General features: G+C 43.8%; 1 protein-coding gene across 2 annotated transcripts in view; it reads left to right on the top strand.

Annotated features, from left to right (window-relative positions):
• The window catches only part of HPCAL1 (hippocalcin like 1), a 66,685-nt gene that overhangs the window by 15,851 nt on the left and 32,361 nt on the right, over window positions 1-18,473 (top strand). For both annotated transcript variants that reach the window (XM_052809572.1, XM_052809573.1), the window contains exon 2: window positions 998-1,044. The gene's annotated coding sequence lies outside the window, so the exon portion shown is untranslated. The remainder of the gene's footprint in view (window positions 1-997; window positions 1,045-18,473) is intronic.

The following is an 18,473-nucleotide window of genomic DNA, read 5'->3' as shown; positions in this document are numbered from 1 at the left end:
GGAGAGGGTTGGGAGGCTTTGGTAATGTCTGGGATCTCTGTGGCTGGGGTTTTGTGTTGGGCAGACCAAATGTGTGTGTTAGGGGTGGGCTGGAGGCACCTGGGAGTAGGGTCCCAAACCTGGTAGGATTTTGTTTGCAGAAGTTATGGGGTTACTGGGTCAGACAAGGGTCTGGCAGGAAAGAATTTGGTGTGGTGAGGCTGGAGGAGATGAATGCTTCCCAGCCGTGCCTGGCCTGGGTGGCGGGGGAAATCATGGTCCGCTCTGTGGGAGGGTGGGAATCGGAGCAAGTCTCATGTTTTCGATTTTCTAATCCACAGATTTTGAGAGATTAGGAATCACAGGAGCAGGTGAGCTTGCTGATGGTGCTTTTGTCTGTGACTCCTTAAGTGTTGATGAACCCTCAGGATTCACAGCTGGCAGATGCTGAAGGGATGCAAATTATTATACTCTGATTTCTCGAGAAGCATGCTTAGTGGAAAGAGAAGTGATTTCTAACCTTTCAGAGCAATGCTTAATGGCTTCAGAAAACTTGAAACTGGCTCTCATATTTTATTTCTTTTTCTCCTGTTTTTAGATCTTGGCATAGTAATATTTTGAGGTATAAGCCAAGCAAGCCTTCTGGATCTGAACTTGATACTTGCTTATTTTGAAAGATGAGTTTTACAAAAAACATTTAAAGTAGGAACGGTAATTTCAGCAGATTTTCGAATCCCAGAAGAATTTGCTGTCTGAATTAGAGAGAAATCTGTGCATTTTTCAACATGGGAGCTGTTTTCTATTTCAGGAGAAATAATAAAATGCAAATGCAGGCAACAAAGTTGTTTCTCAGTGTAGGGTGAGAACTGGAGCAAGTTTTTTGCATGTTTTGACTGATTCTGATTTCTTTTTCAGTTGGGAAAATTGGTTTTTACAGGTGAGGCCAAAAAGTGGGATGGTTGTCACTTACAAGAAAGCTGTAATGTAAAGCATGTTTCATTTGTGTCTTCTCCTCCAGGCAATCGAGCCCCGTGGACTTTCTCTGAAGAAGTTCCAAGACAGGTGGTGAGTACTTTCCAGAGCCTGCTCCTTTCAAGGCACTCTTTAAATTAGTAATAGAAAAATTAAATTAGTAATAGAAACTACAAGTGTTGGTTTTTGTTCTGCGTTGGGTGCAGAAGTTTGCATTTGCTGAGATTGTGGCACGCTTTAATTTTAAAGCTGGCAGGACTAGTCTTTGAGTAGGGGTTTGGCATCAAAATGTTAAGCTTTACCTTTGCACCATAATGAATTTCCCGAGACTTGATTAGTGAAATAAATGTTATATTTTTTAAAATATTTGACTTCAGGGAAAATCTGTACAAATTATGCTGTATTTTTCACTAAAAGCCTACACAGTCCAGTGGGACAAAGTGTTTTCTGTGTCAGAGAGCAATCTTAGGGGTTTTTTTCTCTTCTGTTCTATCTGACTGTGTTAATCTAAAGGAATGCAACTTCCAGAGGGTTAAATGAGCTGCATAAATAACTCACACTAATCTCTGCTGTGTGTGACTGATTTTGTCCTGCCTGCACCCAAGACTTTCATGTATTTCATTTGCATGCACTTCATTGTGTCCTTATTTGTAAGTAAGCAAAATTTTAAATTGGTAAAGGGCTGCAGGAGGATGAGATTGCTAAGAAATGCTGATGTTGTGGCTTTGCAGCCAGAGAGCCACCTCTTACACTGATGTAAATCAGTGCAATTTCTTTTCCTCTGGTGGAGCTGATCTCTTCCCACGAATGCCAGCCAGGACTCTGCTCTGTAGCACCCTTTGCTGTTTGTTTTCGTTGTTTCTAGAGAAATACGTACCCTGTTTCCTCTTTCAATTCTAGATTTCTTTCCAATGAAATTAACCAAATTATATCATTACCCATTAATTGCTCAGGAAGTTTGTTCTTTCGTTGCATTTCCCTAGTGCACAGGATACAAGCTATTAGAGCTCTTGTGTGTTCAGACTGACTAATGAACTACAGCTGAATGTCCCAAACCTCTAATGGACTTCTCTATCTTTCAAATCAATCTATTTTCCATAGATAAGGTGCCTTTTGATACAGATGGTCCCAGATTGATCTGAAGTGTCTGTACAGCTAGAATGTAGCCATCTGTACTTGTTTCTTGTTGGGGCAGGGGAGGATGCTGGGGTTTGGTGTGTTGTACTGTGCTTGTGTCCACCTTAAATATACGTTCATTTTGGCCAGAATATGCTTCTTTAACATTTAAAAGGGTCTTATTTAATGCCTCTTAAATGTATTTGTCACCAGTTATATCTTTCATTGATGAAAACTTCCCCTACTTAATAAACGGTGTTATCCATGTTTTCTGTATAAGGGGAGCTAATTTAACCCCAGACAGTTCTTCTGACTAAGGCTTATATCCGTAACCCATGAGTCTTATAAGGCCAAAATAAGAATCCTGTGTGCCTTTTGCCAAAATGCTCTTGTGAGTAATAGCTTATGAACCCTTCTTCTTCCCCAGCCCTGCAGCTACGATTGGATCTGTATTATAAACCTGCAAGCTGTTTGTACTGATAATTGCTATATTGGGACCTGAATCATCAGTTGATCTTTTTGAGATGTTGAAACATGAATCAAGCTCTCTTTTCCTGAGGGCAGAGGGGAGTATGGGGTTGGTGACTGTAATACCATGTGTGTAAAGGCCAGGCAATTTTAAACTGTCAATTTAAATTGTACTTACGATTGGATTTTTTTTAATGTTGTTTCAGGTAACGCCTGAATAGGTTATAAATAAAAACCCCCTTCTTAATACTCCAGACTGTGCTTGCCATAGTTAATGTTTCTTTCTCCTGGGTAGTCGCTTTGGGTAGTGCTTTCAAAAGCATGAGGGTCCTGTGGTCTTTCAGGGAAACTTGGGCTCCTGATGCAGTTTTGCAAACAGAATTCAGAGGTGTTGGGTGTTTATAGATCGCATTTTTGCTGCTTTAATGGTCTCTATCCCTCTTTGCCTATTCAAATTCAGGTGTGTCCTTTGTTCCAATTTGGGAATTTAGATGATCTGTACCAGTACGAAGGTACATCTCCAGAGTGTAACATTTTCTGTATGGAGCCTTATGGTGGTCTGGCTGTGTCAGTTCATATTTAACGTATAGTAAGAGACAGACTTGAAGGCAGACCAGTGCTGAGCCAGCTGGGCATTTTCCGAAATGTAATGTGTGGCCAGTGGCATATGGGTGGCTTCAGAGCAAAGTACAGCATTGTGAAAACAAAATATTTATGAAAGTGCCTGAAAGTAGCTTGAATTTTACCCCAGCGGAGCACAGCTGGAAGTGAGCGTGCTGGCCGGGGAAGGGGGGAACAGGCACTTGGGTGCTCTCCTGACAGGGTACTGGGGGCTCTGATGGAGCAAGCTGCTTACCTGTGTTTCTACCTGTAAGCACATAAGCAGCTCTGGGGAGCCAGACAGACGACGGGAGACGCACCCACCTCAGGGCCGCCCTGGGCAGGACAGCCGGATCGGCAACCGGGCTGGGGTCTCTCGTGCCTCGGCATGTTTCGGGGTGCTGCTGCGGTGGTTGTGCTGGGAGGTTGGAGATGTGATGTGGGCGTGAGGGCCGTCTCGGTCCCAGGTGCGATGCAGCGGGGCCGCAGCGGTGGCATCACTGCAGCCTCTGCTGTTTTGGAGGAGCACGTGAGTGGCTGCGACCCATGGCAGGGAAGGCAGAGGATGGGACGTGAAATGGCATGAACAACAGCAGAAACTGCCTGTCTCTTGCACGGACATGGGGTTCTGCGGCTGAAACAGGCCTCCTCGCTTCTCTGGTCCAGAGCTGGTGTGCATCAATGCGACATCCAGGACTTGAATTTTGAAGTGAAACTTTTTGCAGCCAAAGACTGACAGGTCTGTCCTACCAAACTGGCTTTGAGAAACATTTTATTTTTAAACTGAAAGCTGAGCTGAAATCTATGCAGCCTTTGTTTTCAAGGGAAGGTGGCTCCCCTTGAATGGGAGGTTGCATGGAGTACTGGAGGGTTGGGCTCCTAGAGGTACCTCGGGACCACCTGTGGCTTGACACGGAAATCAGGGAATGCTCTTGCTGTTGGTGCTGGGATGTTTTTGGAAATACTCCTGTGCATAGAGCGAGGCTGTAGACACCTCCCCGTGGTCTGGCTCTGGGACCTTTTCCATCACTAGGACATCCCCCCTCACCGGGATGTGTTCATCCCTGGGTCCCCATGCCTCCTGGCATGGCTCCTCCTCTACTGCCCCTGCCAGCATCTCCCTGGCTTCCCCACAGCCCACCCGTGTCCCCGTATCCAGGATCCCATGGGGTTGCCCTCCCTGTGAGCATCCAGTCTCTGCGGGGAGGGAAAACCAGCAGCAGAGCTGTGCTGAGCACCGAGGAGGAGGAGGAGGAGGAGGGAGCAGGCAGCAGGCAAGACAAGGGGGAATTGGAGGCTGTTTTCCCCCTTCCCTGGGCATCCTCTGTGCTACAGCCTTGGAAAACTCCCTGGCTTGAGGATTCAAATCCTGTTGGGGAAAGGGAGACCTTTCAGTGCTGTTACCTTTTCCTGTTACCTTTCCCCCCAGTCTGCTAAAACCCTCTGGAGGAAGCTGTGAGGGCTGTATGTCTGCCATACATACAACTATACTGCAGTGGGGGGGGGGGGGGGAAAGTGCAATTAATTGGAAAGTGTGTCTTAAAAAAGAACAAATGGGGAGCACAATAGGAAATGAAGTACCTTGTGTGAGTGGCTTATGTAATGAAGTAATTAAGAATTTATTATGGTTTAATGTGTCACTAATCAAAGCTTTCATTTTTACTTCTTACCACCTTTAAAAATTGCTATTTGAGTCTGTCTTCTATATTTTCATTATAAACAGGTTTTATTAGTGTTTTCACTGTTGAGGCTTTTCTATGTTGTGTTGCATGTTTGCTTTCTGTATGCGCTGTTTGCTCATTCAAGGATATTAAGAAGAAAAACAGAATGAATGTGCAACACTGCTGTTCATCCATGTTTGTTTTTATGAATGAATCTTCTGCCTGGGTGCATACAGGCTTTGGGATTGCTCACTTTTCCAAAACTTCTAAAATTCAAACTTTTTCATTAATTTTTTACTGTAATAGGGAAAATTTAAAAGCAGGCTTTGCTTTTAAAAATGTAAGTTCCTAGCCAAGATTTCCAAGCTGGAAGACAGTGGGGTACCAGGTTTGGATTATTCTGTAATAGCACTGTTTCCCCTGTCGTGTACTGTGCCTCCTACAAACACCAAGTGCCTTCTACATTTTGCATAGATGTTGCTATATAGCATGAAAAAGGAGTGTCTCCTAATGCAAGTATCTCATGTTGATTCACTGCTATACAACTGTTCATCCTCTAATAGTGTGGGATTACAAAGCATTATCATGCTCAGTTTGACTCAGGTAGTGCTATTTTTATTTAAGCTGTATTAAGGTATCATTGTGAATCTTTGGTCTTGCAGCATGAGTGTAATACGATTTACTATTTCTATAAAAAATCAACATGGCTGTACAAATCCCGTCTATAGCAAGAGCTGCAAAGATTAGTCATGAGCTCAACGCTTTTTTTTTTGTTTGTTTTCCCTTTCTTCTACAGTGAGTCATTAATTTTTTTCATTTTCATGTGACCTCCATCATGTTGGCCAGGCTTGGAATAAAATAGGAGGGTGCCTTGGCTTATGGTCAGGGACTTTGTACTTGCTGGGAGAAGCTTTGGTGTAAGCAGGGGGCTTTGGTGTAAGAGGGCAGTGGGTTTGGGGATGCTCTGTGGAGTTACCTGGGCAGCCACTGAGGGAGTGCAGTCGGTTTCATCCATCTGAGCCCTTGCAGGGTCATCTAATTGAAGCAAATGCTGCCTCCCATGGGCATCATACCAGCACTCATGTCCCTCCACCTCACTGACTTTTATATCAGGCCCTGCCCCTCTTAATTATAAAGAATGTGGTAATTTGGTGCGGATGCTTTTCTTGCTCCTCTCCTCCTTATCACCCTGCAGCAGCTTGGTGCCCTGATAAAGCAAAAATAAATGTACACCCTAGGGTTGAGGTTGGCTGAGGGGTGCAGTCAGAGATATCTACAGACAGCATGTCTGTCTGGCCGGGTGCCTGCGGGTCGGACAGACTGCCAGCTGTTGTGTTTCCAGAGGGGGAGGAAAAAAAAAGCATGGCCTTTCTTGGAAAGGGAATGCAATGAGAAGTGAGGCGTGATTTTCCTCAATTGGGACAAATGCGAAGTTGATCAAAATTACTTTCCTTTGCAATGGGTCTCAGAGGAGTTACCACTAAAAGTCAGCGTGGTTTGGTTTTAGCTATGGGTGCAAAAATGGCTTCACAACGTTGCTTTGATGCTTTAGGAATCGCCTAGAAGAGTTACAGTGGGCCAGGGATCGTTTCCCATAAGCAACTTGGATTCAGCCCCCTTTCTGGGGAGCGCAGTAGGAGGGACATCGCCTACCCTTAAACTTCTCAATCCCAGGATTTGCTGGGATGGGGGCTGCTGCAGAGCAGGGGATGCAGCACTGTCTCTTTGGGGGAGTTTCTGGGCATCCTTCTGGCCTTCATCCGCATTTGGAAGGAGAGGCGATGGTTGACGGGAGAAGAGGAGTGGTGATGAAGCGGCTCAACGTGGGTGGTGTCCTGGGCTCCGCATCCTGGGGCGGCCTGACTGGCGAGCAGCTTAATTGCTCTAATTGGCTTGTGGCACCCAAAGGCACTGGGATCCTGTTGGGAACGCTGCCACGAGCAGCCGCGGCTGTCTCAAGTGTGGTCTCCACTTGTGCAAGTATGAACGTGTATGGAGACACATGGGGCCTCAGCCAACTAAAAAATGTGAATGAGCATCTCCATCCCCTTCAAGCCTTCATTTGAAATGAAATAGACATTTAACGATGGGAATTTTCACAGCTTTCTCCTTAATTACCAGGAATACAGAATAACTTCCAATAACTACTTGACTTCTACCTGACAGAAAAAAAGCCAGTGGTAGTGGCTGGATGCTCCACAGTTTGGCGTGAGCAGCCCAGGATGTCCATTGAAGGGATGAGAAGATGCTGTCGGTTTGCCAGTGTAGCACCACAGCTGGCTTCTTGCAAAGGCTTTCAGTCCTCCTCCCTGCTGATCACGAGCTGTTAAGTTAGGTATGGAAATCAGCTGAAGTCTGATCTCCATTAATGCCATTTAGGGTAGAGGAACATAAATTGTCAATTTTGCCGTAATAAAATATATGAATAATTTTGACATGGGATGCACGCTGGGTTTGAGAGTAGCCAGGCTTGAAGGCAGGGAAAAATTTCTGAATATTAATTAAAAAGTTTTTTGAAGTGAAGGCCGAAAAACCCATCCTATTTTGAGGGTTTTGACCTACCTAATGTGTTTGTTTTTTAAAAAAAACCCACCACCTCTCATTTATTGTACCCCTTTTTATGCTTAATGTTTATTTTAGCTGTATTTAAGTGTTTTGGTAGCAAAGTTAACCATTTAACTAGTTAACCACTTGCAGACTTACAGGTCTGAGCATTTTGCTGCAGCTTTGTTGATGCATTCCTGCTGTGGCCAGGGGCTTGGGCTCCATTGCTTTGTTAACAGGTTTGTTTGGTGGGCTTGGTGCGGGGCTTTTTTGGGGGGGGGGGCGGGGGTCGTGTTCCCCCCCCCGACAACACCAAGTGTTGCATCTATATCTGCCGTCATGTCCAGACATCGCCCTCCTCCTGCACGGCGTTCTGGTGAAGTGCCAGTGGAGCATCAGTGGGGTGGGTGGGGTGCAAGCTGGTTTTTGTGTGAGCAAAGGGTCTGAGCTAAGCCAGACAGTTTTGTTTCCTTCTCCCTAAGCATTTGGTATTTATAAATACTGCCTTGAGTTACCAGAAAATCTTGTCTCTTAGCAATCAAAATCCCAATTGCTCCCTTCCAGAGAGCTGCCCTGCATCACCAGGGGAAGCAGATGTGGCCATCAGACCCTTGTCTAGATTTTGTTGTCTGGGATGAAGCATCAGGATCTGCAGTTGGACTAGATGATCATTGTAGGTCCCTTCCAACTGAACTATATATTCTATTCAAGTGCAGACAGGATTGGAGAGCTGGAAGAGGACTAGGCTGTAGATCCCAGCTGGTATCTTTGTTTGCGCTTTGGTGCAGGAGGGGTGGGAGAGATTTTCTTTGCTCGGTGTTTGCTGTCTGTCTGTCTTACACCCTAAAGCCTGAGAATTAATTGTCTCAATTTTGATTTCATCAGCAAATGGAGTGTGGTCACAAAATGTAGTGAATGTGCTACAGTAAAAATGAAGTGGATTCAACTACAGAATTTTTGATTACACAAAAAAGAAATTATTTGGTCTTCATTGAATTTCAAGGGGAATATTATTTTATATTTTCTTCAATGAAATGCCAGGAAAAAAATAATTTAGGAAAAATGCTAATCTTTGAAATTTGGGGCAGAAATTTCATTTTAGGGATTTACCATCACAAAATTATTTCATGGCACGTCAGTGTTAAGGCATGTATCCTTAAGGGTGTATATCATGTTTCATTGTTATGTGGTGTTACTACCTATATGTCAGAATAGTTAATTATCTAGTTCTGATCATTTATATTGGAATCACTAAGGCAGTTTGTTTTTAAGTCTTTTTCTAGGTTAAAATACCTTCTCTCTGAATTACAATGAAATATTTTAATGCTGTAACAAGGAGCACAATAGATAATGTTAATATAAGAGTATAAAAATAGAAACTTCAGGATTCAAAACCTTGAACAGATTTGTTTCAGAATATATACTGGGAGTACCTTCCCTCAGTTTGCATATGCTAAGTGGTTTGAATCTGAAGAAAAGAGCTTTTTCCTTTTGTTTTGGTTGGGTTTGGGTTTTGGGTTTGGTTGGGTTTGGGTTTTGGTTTTGGTTGGGTTTTTTGTTTTAAGTTTGACCAAATATATTTGACAGACTCTGGTCCTCACTTAAAGAGTCGGGTAAGAGGATTGAGTGGTCCCTGTTCACCACTATAAAGATAGTGGGAGATGAATTTACCTGCAAAATGGCAACTGAATGCAGGATTGATAGAAGATAGCAGGTGCAAAAGACATTTCAAAGCAGGAAGGTACTAAATGTTGAATTTTGTAGAGTAGCTGGGAAATGACTTCAGGTTGTCCTCTGAATCAGTGTGCTTTTAAAGTTTGTAGGCTGGGTCTCTAAGGAAAGGAGTTTGGTTTTGCAGGCTATCTGGTTCTTCAGTTGTTTCCAGACACCTACCAGCTCTGTGGTTGCGTTCCCCTCCAGCCACATGCTTTCTCTGCACCCTGGATAAACTGTGACTTAGTAGAAGAGTGTGCCTTACTGTGCTTTCCATCCCTCCCGAATCCTTCCCATGATGGCAAGGGAGTTGTTCTATTTCTAGCTAAACAAATGTAAAAGCTTGATTTTATTTCTTACTGCATCTCAAGCATCCTTCTCCTTTCAGCCTCCCATGCTCTGCGAGGTGCCCTGGTCAGGGGTGGTGATGGTTCTGCCTGGAGTCCCAGGCACCCCGGGGGAGCAGAGCAGCATCCACCTCCGTGACAGCACCCATGGAGAATCCAGGGTTTATTATGCCTAAATGCAAGTCAAAACCTGCAAGAAGTGGTTTAATAATGGGAATGTCAGCAGACCCCTGAGTACAATAATGCTGCTGGATGCTTTCATAAATCTAAGGTTTAGGGATGACAGTTATGATGCATGGCATTGGGAGAATGTGAAACTGCAGTCATTAAACAAAAATGGGCTTTTAAACTAATGGCAGCTGCCTAAACAGTTTTGCAGTGAAAGAGATTCCCTTAAGCTACCATTCTTCAAATAATACAGGTCCTATTGACTTAAAAAAAAAAAAAAAAGAAAAAAAGAAGATATTTTGTTTTGGTGCTGTAGCACTGCTTTTACATTCATCCCAAAGGTCAGGCTGCTAAGTGTTTGCTAGGTTTTAAGCTGGAGGTGTTAGAAAATAATGAATGGCAATGTTTCCAGATAATTCATTTGCTGTTATTCCCCTGAATTAAGCCACCTGCAATACCAAGGATTCACACCTGTTCCTAGATGGGTTTCCAAGCAAGTATGAGGGCACTTTTCTCCATCTAAACTTGGCTGTGTTTAACCCAGTAGGTAGTTCTCCACAATGTCTCTGTTACACGGAATTTTATCCAAATATCTCCATCAAAACCTGTTCCAACTCCTGCTGGTTTAAAATTACGCACAATAAAGCAGCGTGTTGCCTTGTCTCCTTTGAAGCCATCATTCCCAGCCTAAAGCTGGAGGTGTAAAGATGCATGTATTGCCTTTCCCTTTGTGCCAGAGAGGTCCTGATGTACAAGGACTACCCATGATCTGAAGTGCATTGGCCAGTTTCCTTGAAGAGGCATTTCAGGAGGGTTTGGCGGTTGCAGAAGACCAACCCGTTCTCAGCCGCTGACTTTCAGATCTTTTTAACTTTTACTTCTCCCCTGCCCAGGCTTGGTTTCTTCCTGAAAATAGCATGTTTTGGTTCTGTCTCCCTGTCCCCCTCATTCTTCAGCTTGATTAAAACTCATAATCCTTTTTCTCCTCCCCCCCCCCCCCTTTTATTACAAGGAATAGAGGAGAGGACAGAATAACCCAGACTGTGAAAGGATGCCAAACAGCAGAATTTAGTTGTTTGTGTCATCTCCCTTCATATCACACACAGCTTGGAGCCCACTTCTCTCCTTAAAAGCTCAGTTTCAGCCTGGGGCTGGCCTTGCTTGCTGAGTAACTCCAGACTGATTTTTAAATTTTTTTTTTTTTAAATCATTATTTTTTTAAAGCAAACAGTTCCATTAGAAATGTATGTGAAATCCATTGAGAGCAGTCATATTTCACTTTGAAGTTCTCCATGTCATGAGATGACAGTTTAAAGTTGGATGTCGTAATGCTCTCTAGTTTTTCTAGGAGAAAGAAAAGAAAAGAAAACCTGCTAAGACTGAGCAGAGGTTGGAAAGGATGGGCTGGGGGTCCGGACATCTCCTGCCATGTCAGGGACGTTGAGCGCAGCTTTCAGAACCTGATGAGTTCTCTTCCGAATGTCACCTGAAGTCCCAGCTCTCTGCAGGTTTTGGCTGTCCTGGGAGACTGGATAACATACTACTTCTTTCCACCACTTCTTCTCCTTTGCTTCTGTAGTCTGTCCTAACCATAAACATGTTTTCTGTGGGCAGTTTTTTGTGGAAGAGGAGAGGTGTTTAACTGCGGTGACTTCAGCCATGTTTTCTTCTTTCTGGGGGGTATGCTTGAGTCAGGAGAGGAGAGTGGAAGAAGAAAGGTTAAATTAACTGCAACATGAACATTTGAACAGATGGGTGACCTCTGTAACACCAAGAACCGTTTAATTTTAGAAACTTGCTGGCTGTTTTAAGTTGGTCATGCTCTTTACAACCATCTGAGCGTAGATACACAACACAATTTATTAGCTTACCGCAAAGCATTGTTGCTTAATTTCCCTGCTGTTTGAAACACTGGGCTTTAGGCAGAATGAGCAGGATCCTGGAGCATCAATGGGATCAGCTCCCCTTGTGCCAACTTTCTTTAAATGCCTGGAAGCTGAGGCAGGAGGGATGTTCCTGGTCACGCTGAAAGGAGCTCAGCTCCTCTGCTTCACTTGCTGCCCCGGCAGAGCTCAGCTCTAGCACGGACAAGGGCCATGGAACGGTTAATTCTGGGCAGGGTGGAGACAGATGATCATCCTGCCCCAAATCACTTAACCGTCTTAAGGGTCTACCCTTGCGTGCCTGAACGAGCCGACTAATCTTTCAGTGAGCCACACAAGTGAGCACTGAGCTATGTATGGTATGAAGAGGGAGATGACACAAAACGATCAAATTCCCCTGTCCCACCTCTCCCCAAAAAGCTGTGCACTGTATGGCTGCTTAACGGTGGAAGAGCATCGCTGTTAGGAGCAAATTGTTTCAGGCTATGGTGGGTTCTGTGTCCTCTGGAGGTGCTTAGGTCAGGGTTGCATATCTTCTGAAAATGTGTAGGCCAAATGGGTGGTGGCTGGATGCAGAAATTCTTGGGAGAAGTTCTTTGAATCAAGAGGTATCGGACTAGATCAGTGTTTTTCAATGCTCTTTGTGAGATCGCAGCAAATTCCCAGGGGCTGTGCTTTGGACACTTGTATGGCGATTTGGAAGAGCAGTATCTGCGTGGTGGCCACGTATGAAGTCCTCAGCACTGTCCTGCAGACCTGCTGGAATGAGCAATGCCAGGGGTCCCATCTGGGATTCAGTGAGTCAAGGATGGAGGAACAACGGTGAAGTGCTTGGAAATTGTCTTTATAAGGAGCTTGCCATGTTAGTCCACCAAAAAGTGAAAGAAAAAAAAAATCTGTATTGGTGCAGCATGTATTTCTTTTATAGAGGTCTGGCTTATCATTACGGTTGGCTTTTCTTAATTACTGCTAATGCTTCTGCAGTCTGTGCGGTTGGAGCTGGAATGTGGCTGGCCCGGAGTCAGGGTGCAGAGGCTTTTATCAGGGCCACTCGGAGACAGGCCATCTGCAAGATGTATTTATTTTTTTTCTTATTTGTCTTCTCTAAATAAAAACGTGATGCTGTGAGAATGTCCGTTCTGTCCTATTGCTTCACTCCACCAAAGTTGCCGTTTTCTGACAAACTGTTTTAGAAAGTTATATTTGGCAAATGGCTGTTTACTGAATTCCTCTCCTATCATTGCTGCTTGTCTGTAAAACCCAAGTCTGTTTGCATGCAAGCTCAGCTGTAGCTCAGTTCAGAGCATCCTTTAAAACTTAGTTGCTTTCTGCTCGTTTGCTTTTTTTAGCTCCTTTTCTCTCATGATGGGGGAGCTGCAGGTACTTCATATCTGACGAAGGCAAATCCAGTACCTGCAGAGCCAAGGGCTGTTAGAAGCTGCGACGGCTGCGTGGTTGGGTTTCCTTGCTTACCCCAAGTGTTGGAGCTTCGACACTCTTGGCATCCCACAGCTATAACACAGAGAGCATAATGAGGATTAGCTTTGTAGGAGTGAGTTTATTCTGTCTGTGGAAGACCATGTCAAGCTTCATGAAGGAGCAGCAGCCCATGTTGCTTCCCCAAGTCCTGCTGGCTCAGGTCCTCAACCAACAAGGGAGACTTCTCCATGATAACCTTCAGCAAAATTGGCTTGTCAGGAGGAGACTTGGGAGAGGTAGCTGCTTTTTGTTTTTTTAAGAAAAGTGATTTCCTTGGGCTTGGTGCCCTCTCTGAAGTGAACTTAACCTGCTTGGGGTACTGGGATTTGTTTTAGAAATAAAATACTCCTTCATCATAGAGCTTTGTGCAAAACTGTGCTGTTCAAATCATGGGGGGAAAATGGACAGTCCCTCGGTGGCACCGGTTGTTGCAGGGTTTTTTTTAAACTGATAAATTTAAGGCTGTCCCTGGCTGTCCCCTTAAAGTGAGCTTAAGCAAGGCTTAACATGCTTTGCCCATAGTTACTGTGATATAACCCAGCTTTGGCCACCTTAGCCTAGCAATGGGTGTTTCTGGAAGAAGGTAGAGCATAGGGACTGTAGTTATAAACAGAAATGCAATTATAAAAGCAAAAGAGCAAACAGTTGTTTATAATCTATGAAAATTGATACTCAGGTTCACCTTCCTTGCCTTAAGGTTTTGTCATTAGAAGCAGTTTCTGTAAATACCATCTCTTTCCCCTTGGAGAGATCTCAAATTGCTGGGCTGGAATTGTTGTCTGGGTAATCAATAAACTTTAATTTACATGATGGGTTTTTTCCTTGAAGTTGGTTCTTTCTGTACTAGGGATAACATGTCTAAAGCAAATGTAAAATGAAGAAGGGTTAGATTTGACTTGACTCACTTTTACTATATGCTCTTACAATTTTGCAATATGAATGTCTTCCAAAACAATTATGGTTATTGCTAAGTGGACACACACAAAATGATTAATCTACTAGCAGACAGCCAGCGCAGTAGTGTCTTGGAAACCATTTTTGAGCCTCTTCCCCGCTGTTCTTTCCCTGCAACACTGGTTTAAAGATAAGACACTGACAATAAAATAAATTGTGATTTGTAGCCCGGTTCTCCTTCAGTCTACTCCTTTGCTTCAGCATTGTGCTTCTGGCTCGCACTGAGAAGTGTGTAATGAAAGGGGTTTAAAGTCTGCCCTGAGCCAGAAGAACATTCAGTCTTGTATTTCATTTGAGGCATGTGCTTAAATTATCATGGGGCTGGCTGGATTTATTCGTTCACTTAGATGCGTGCTTAATCCAGGTGAGTAACAATGCTTGAGAGCTTTTGTCGATGGGAGGTCACAAGTGCTCTTCTTTGTGAGTTGGTGGCATCATGTGCAGAGCATGAGAAAATATTCATTGATCATCTTACTATCTGGAGTAGTCCTTGTACTGGGAATACCTGCTTACGTCCTGGTTTTCTTCTCAGAAGGTATCTCTTTTGGCCTACATGGTGCAGAGGGAGAACTTGCCAGCGCGTAGTTAAGGAGCAATCTGATTTGCAGCTGAATTTAGGAAGATTACTAAACACTTTAAAATGCAATGATTTGTGAGAGAAAAGGCAAGACTGCAGAAAAGACTCTAGTTTGGTTCCTCATACATTCTGTAAACTTGTACATTTTTAACATTTTTACAGCTACAAGTCATAAAGCTACGTACCATGTTGCATCGAGACAACCAACTCAGAAAATCCTCTGGTGTCTGTAGAGGCCGTGGACTTGGCTATGTGCTAGTGCTGGTTTTAATTGTCTTTCTGTTTGAGGAGATGTCCTCAGTATCTCCTCAGGTTAGAGGTTAAGCTGTTTCTCATTACTTTGAATAGCAATGATATGTTTGGTTGTACGCCCAGTTGAGCTGGCAAGCAGCAGTGGAGCTGGGCATAAGTCATGGAGTTCCCTTAAGTTGTTCTGGTTAATAATATAATATAATAATAACTCTGGACAACAATAGGTTTGCTTCCCTGGGTTGTGTGATGGCAAATCTGTTGTTGCAGAGGTTTTGAGTTTGACTCTCAATAAACTGCAGGCAGAAGGCCAGTTACTCCATGTATGGTTGAATAGTGGCTTGATGGAGCTACAAACCAGATCACACCCGTGCTACCTGAAGTGGTAGGGCTCATTAAAAAGAAATTTCTGTCGGTTTAAGAAAGAGCTACATCTCCTTGTTGGGAATGTTTTCTCTGCACTTTGAAATATTTTCTCGTCCCCTAAAGGCAACCCTGTGCTCTGATAGTAACACTTTCATTCAAGAACAAGAAGGCTTAAAAACTGTCTCATACTGCGCACTTTTTTAATTCCAGCTCTCTCAGGTAAACCGATCACCTTTTCTTAATTTCACATGGTGGAAGAAACAGTCATGATAGTGCTTATAAATGATGCAGTTTGCTTTTGCTCAGGATGCTGAAGTTAGGGAGTGAATTCCAGGCAGACATCTGTGCTACGTTAAGGTTATTCAGAGCAAAGCTTGGGTTTAGTCTTAACGTATTTGCTACCAAATTTTAGTAACTAAACATGAGACAGACTGCTCCCACCCAGCAACAGATATGGTTGGTTTGGTGTAGCTTTGGTACCTGTTCCAAAATGGATCTGATGACCGGTGTTTAAAAATCAGCACCCTCCCATCCTCCAAACCTCCAGGTATGGGAGCCTGTGCTGCAACTCCTGCCGCAGGAGATCAAAGAGGGGTGATGGTGTGCTGAGGTCAGAAAATGGATGCAAAGATGCTGAAGGAGAGCACCAGGAGCGGTCTTGTCTATGGGTGCTGAGGGATGAGGCCACAGGTGGCAATTAATCCCACTTAATCTTATTTTTAAGGTATTTTTCTCCATGCGTTGTGAGACTCTCTCATTATCCTGCTGTTTAGGTTTCTCTGTGAGTTGGTGGTGGTCAGTGTGTTTCAAAATAGCTGGTTGCACAAAGCTGTGTTGATTGTCAAGTCTAATCTCATGCTGTCGCAGAGAGTGGGGAGTAGACTTTAAACTCAAACAAACAGGTCCCCTCTTGGGTGCTTGCCCTGCTGAGAGGCCGTTCACCTCCCTCCCTGATTAGAAACTGCTCCACTTTCAGTTTTAACTTACTCATGGGCTGTTGACTAGTTTGAGGGTTTTTTTGTCAGCACTAGGGGTTTATTTTTTTTTCCATCTGCTGTTCACCATCCTGATGCAGTTACAGCAAAAGCTCTTCTCCCTTCTTGTGCTTTTGTTTTAAGACACATCAGCCAAGTGCTCCTAGTCTGCCACTTTCCTTAGCCTTTTTTTTTAAATATGTATTGCTGAAGAACATTTTGATCTTTGCTCTTTATTTTTATTTGCATGATCTAATTCAGCTTGACTTTTTGGCAATTTCCCTTTACCCCTTTGCTTCCTGACCTCTGTGACACAGCTGTATCTGCTGAGCAGCCCTTCCTTTCCATTCCTTGCAGGCACTCTGCTTAGTCCTAATATCCCTTTTTTGGTGATTGTTCCTCCAGTTAGATTGGGAATCATTCCCTAGACATCTCCCCCACTTTCCTTGGGGTTATAAGTACCAACTCTTTTTTTTTTTTTTTTTTTCCCCTCCTTTCTTCTTTGCCATAAAGATATTATAAGCTTCTTACAAGTATGTCCTTGAGCACTTCAGTCCGGTTGACTTCCATACTGAGTTCCTTTGATTCCTCAAAGCTTATGGGAAATTGAAAATATGAATTTCTATGTTTCACTTCAGACTACTCTTTCTACCTAAACCACATGATTACAACTGCCTCCAGAGTTACTTTCTGTGAGCACTTACAGCTACTTACAGTGTCTAAATTAGTATCGCCCTTTTCTAGTTCAGCAGCTGGAGGATTACAGCTGCTGTCTGCTGCTTCCAGGAATATCTGTGGTCAGCTCTTAACGTTAATAGTAGGTTCTTCAGTTGAATATTTTGGGAAGTTACAGTCCCACAGTAAGATAAACCCTGTTAGCGCTTTTACCTCACTGTGGATGTTGCAATCTACACTGCAGTCCCGTGCAAACTCTGTAGGGTGTAGGACAACCTGTGCCTTTGTCCCTTCTCCCAAGCAGCATGGACCCCACAGCAGTCATAGGCCAGCCATGATTGCTGTCATCCTGAGCTGCTTCTGCTTCCTGATTTTTTCTGTTGCTGTGCCCTGGCTCCCAGTGTCAGTATGTTAATGCTTGATCTTGTTTCTTACTCATCATCTGTGAATTTCTGGCTTATTATCTACCATCCTATCTGCTGCTATTGATGTTAATGTGCTCTTCATTCTCCTAAGTTTGGATGATATTATGTGCTTTTTTGTCCACGTTTACCAATCCCCCTGTCTGTTTATTAAAACCAGATGTGGGAATTAACTGATTTTCCTGATTATCCTTGCTCTAGAGGTTGTGGTTTGGTTTGGTTTGTTTTTTTTTTTTTTCTTTAGTTTAAAACCCTCAGCTGTGCCTGCTGTGATCACAGAAAGCCATTTCTCAGCCATGGAGAAATGTCCTTTTTCCATGAATGCCTTCTGGTGGTGGAACACCCTAAAGCTTCCCTCGCATGTCAGTTCTTGAACCATATGGATAACATTAACTTGTAATGGCTTTTCCTTCCTTTTGTAGCATCGAAAGAAAGTCCCCAGGGATGATGCTCAGAGGCTAAGCCTGGCCTCCCCAGGCTCTCTCTGTAACCGAGAGGGAGGTAGGCACCACCAGGGAGCATCTAAAACAGGCTCCTGCTCCAAATTGCCTTCCTAGTCTACTTGTCCTACTGGCAGAGAGACGATCCTCTTCTGGGCTAAATTTAGTCCTGAGCCTTGTTCATGCCTGTGGTTGAGCTCTCCATCCACACACTGAGAGCGAGAGCACTTCATCTCTTACTGGAAGGCCAAAGATAAACCTCTTGGGGAACAAGGAACTAGAATACTCTTAATAATAAGGACCAAATAAAGTGATGTAAGTAAAGGGAGAGCTAAGGACAGTACAGTGGAGCAGCTGGGAGCACGTGACGGGAGAGGAGATGGAGAAAAGTCAGGCCCCCAACACATGAGCTGTGGCCTTGCAATCAGAAGCAGCTGAAAGACTTTCATGGTGCAAAGACATCTTGCAGAATCTCTCCAAGCAGGAAGAATGAATCCAGATTGCTGTATCTACAGCGAGGAATTGTTTTATTTCCCATTAAAAGGGTAGACACAAAATCAGATTTCCACTCTGAGTTGTCTTATATTTTTAGCCTGTGATTGGATTGCAAATACGCACTGGATATTTACATTTCTAGAATCAGGCTCTGGTGCCATTTTCTTAACCAGGATCCAAGTTAATTTGCTGAGCTTCCAGATGGGAGCCATTTGTTTCTTTATTACAAATTTGCAGGAATGCTTAATTTAATCTAGATTTTCTAGCTCGGTAGTTTGCCTATCCTAACATTCAAGCATTTTCCTTACCTCCCCTTCTCCCCCCCCCCCCCCCCCCCCTTCCCCTTGAGCTGAATTACCCACTTATGCAGAATAAAGAAAATGGGTTTTGC

This window comes from Harpia harpyja, chromosome 15, assembly GCF_026419915.1.
Source record: "Harpia harpyja isolate bHarHar1 chromosome 15, bHarHar1 primary haplotype, whole genome shotgun sequence".
In the NCBI taxonomy this organism is placed as follows: Eukaryota; Metazoa; Chordata; class Aves; order Accipitriformes; family Accipitridae; genus Harpia; species Harpia harpyja.
This window is presented reverse-complemented; position numbering and strand designations above follow the sequence as displayed.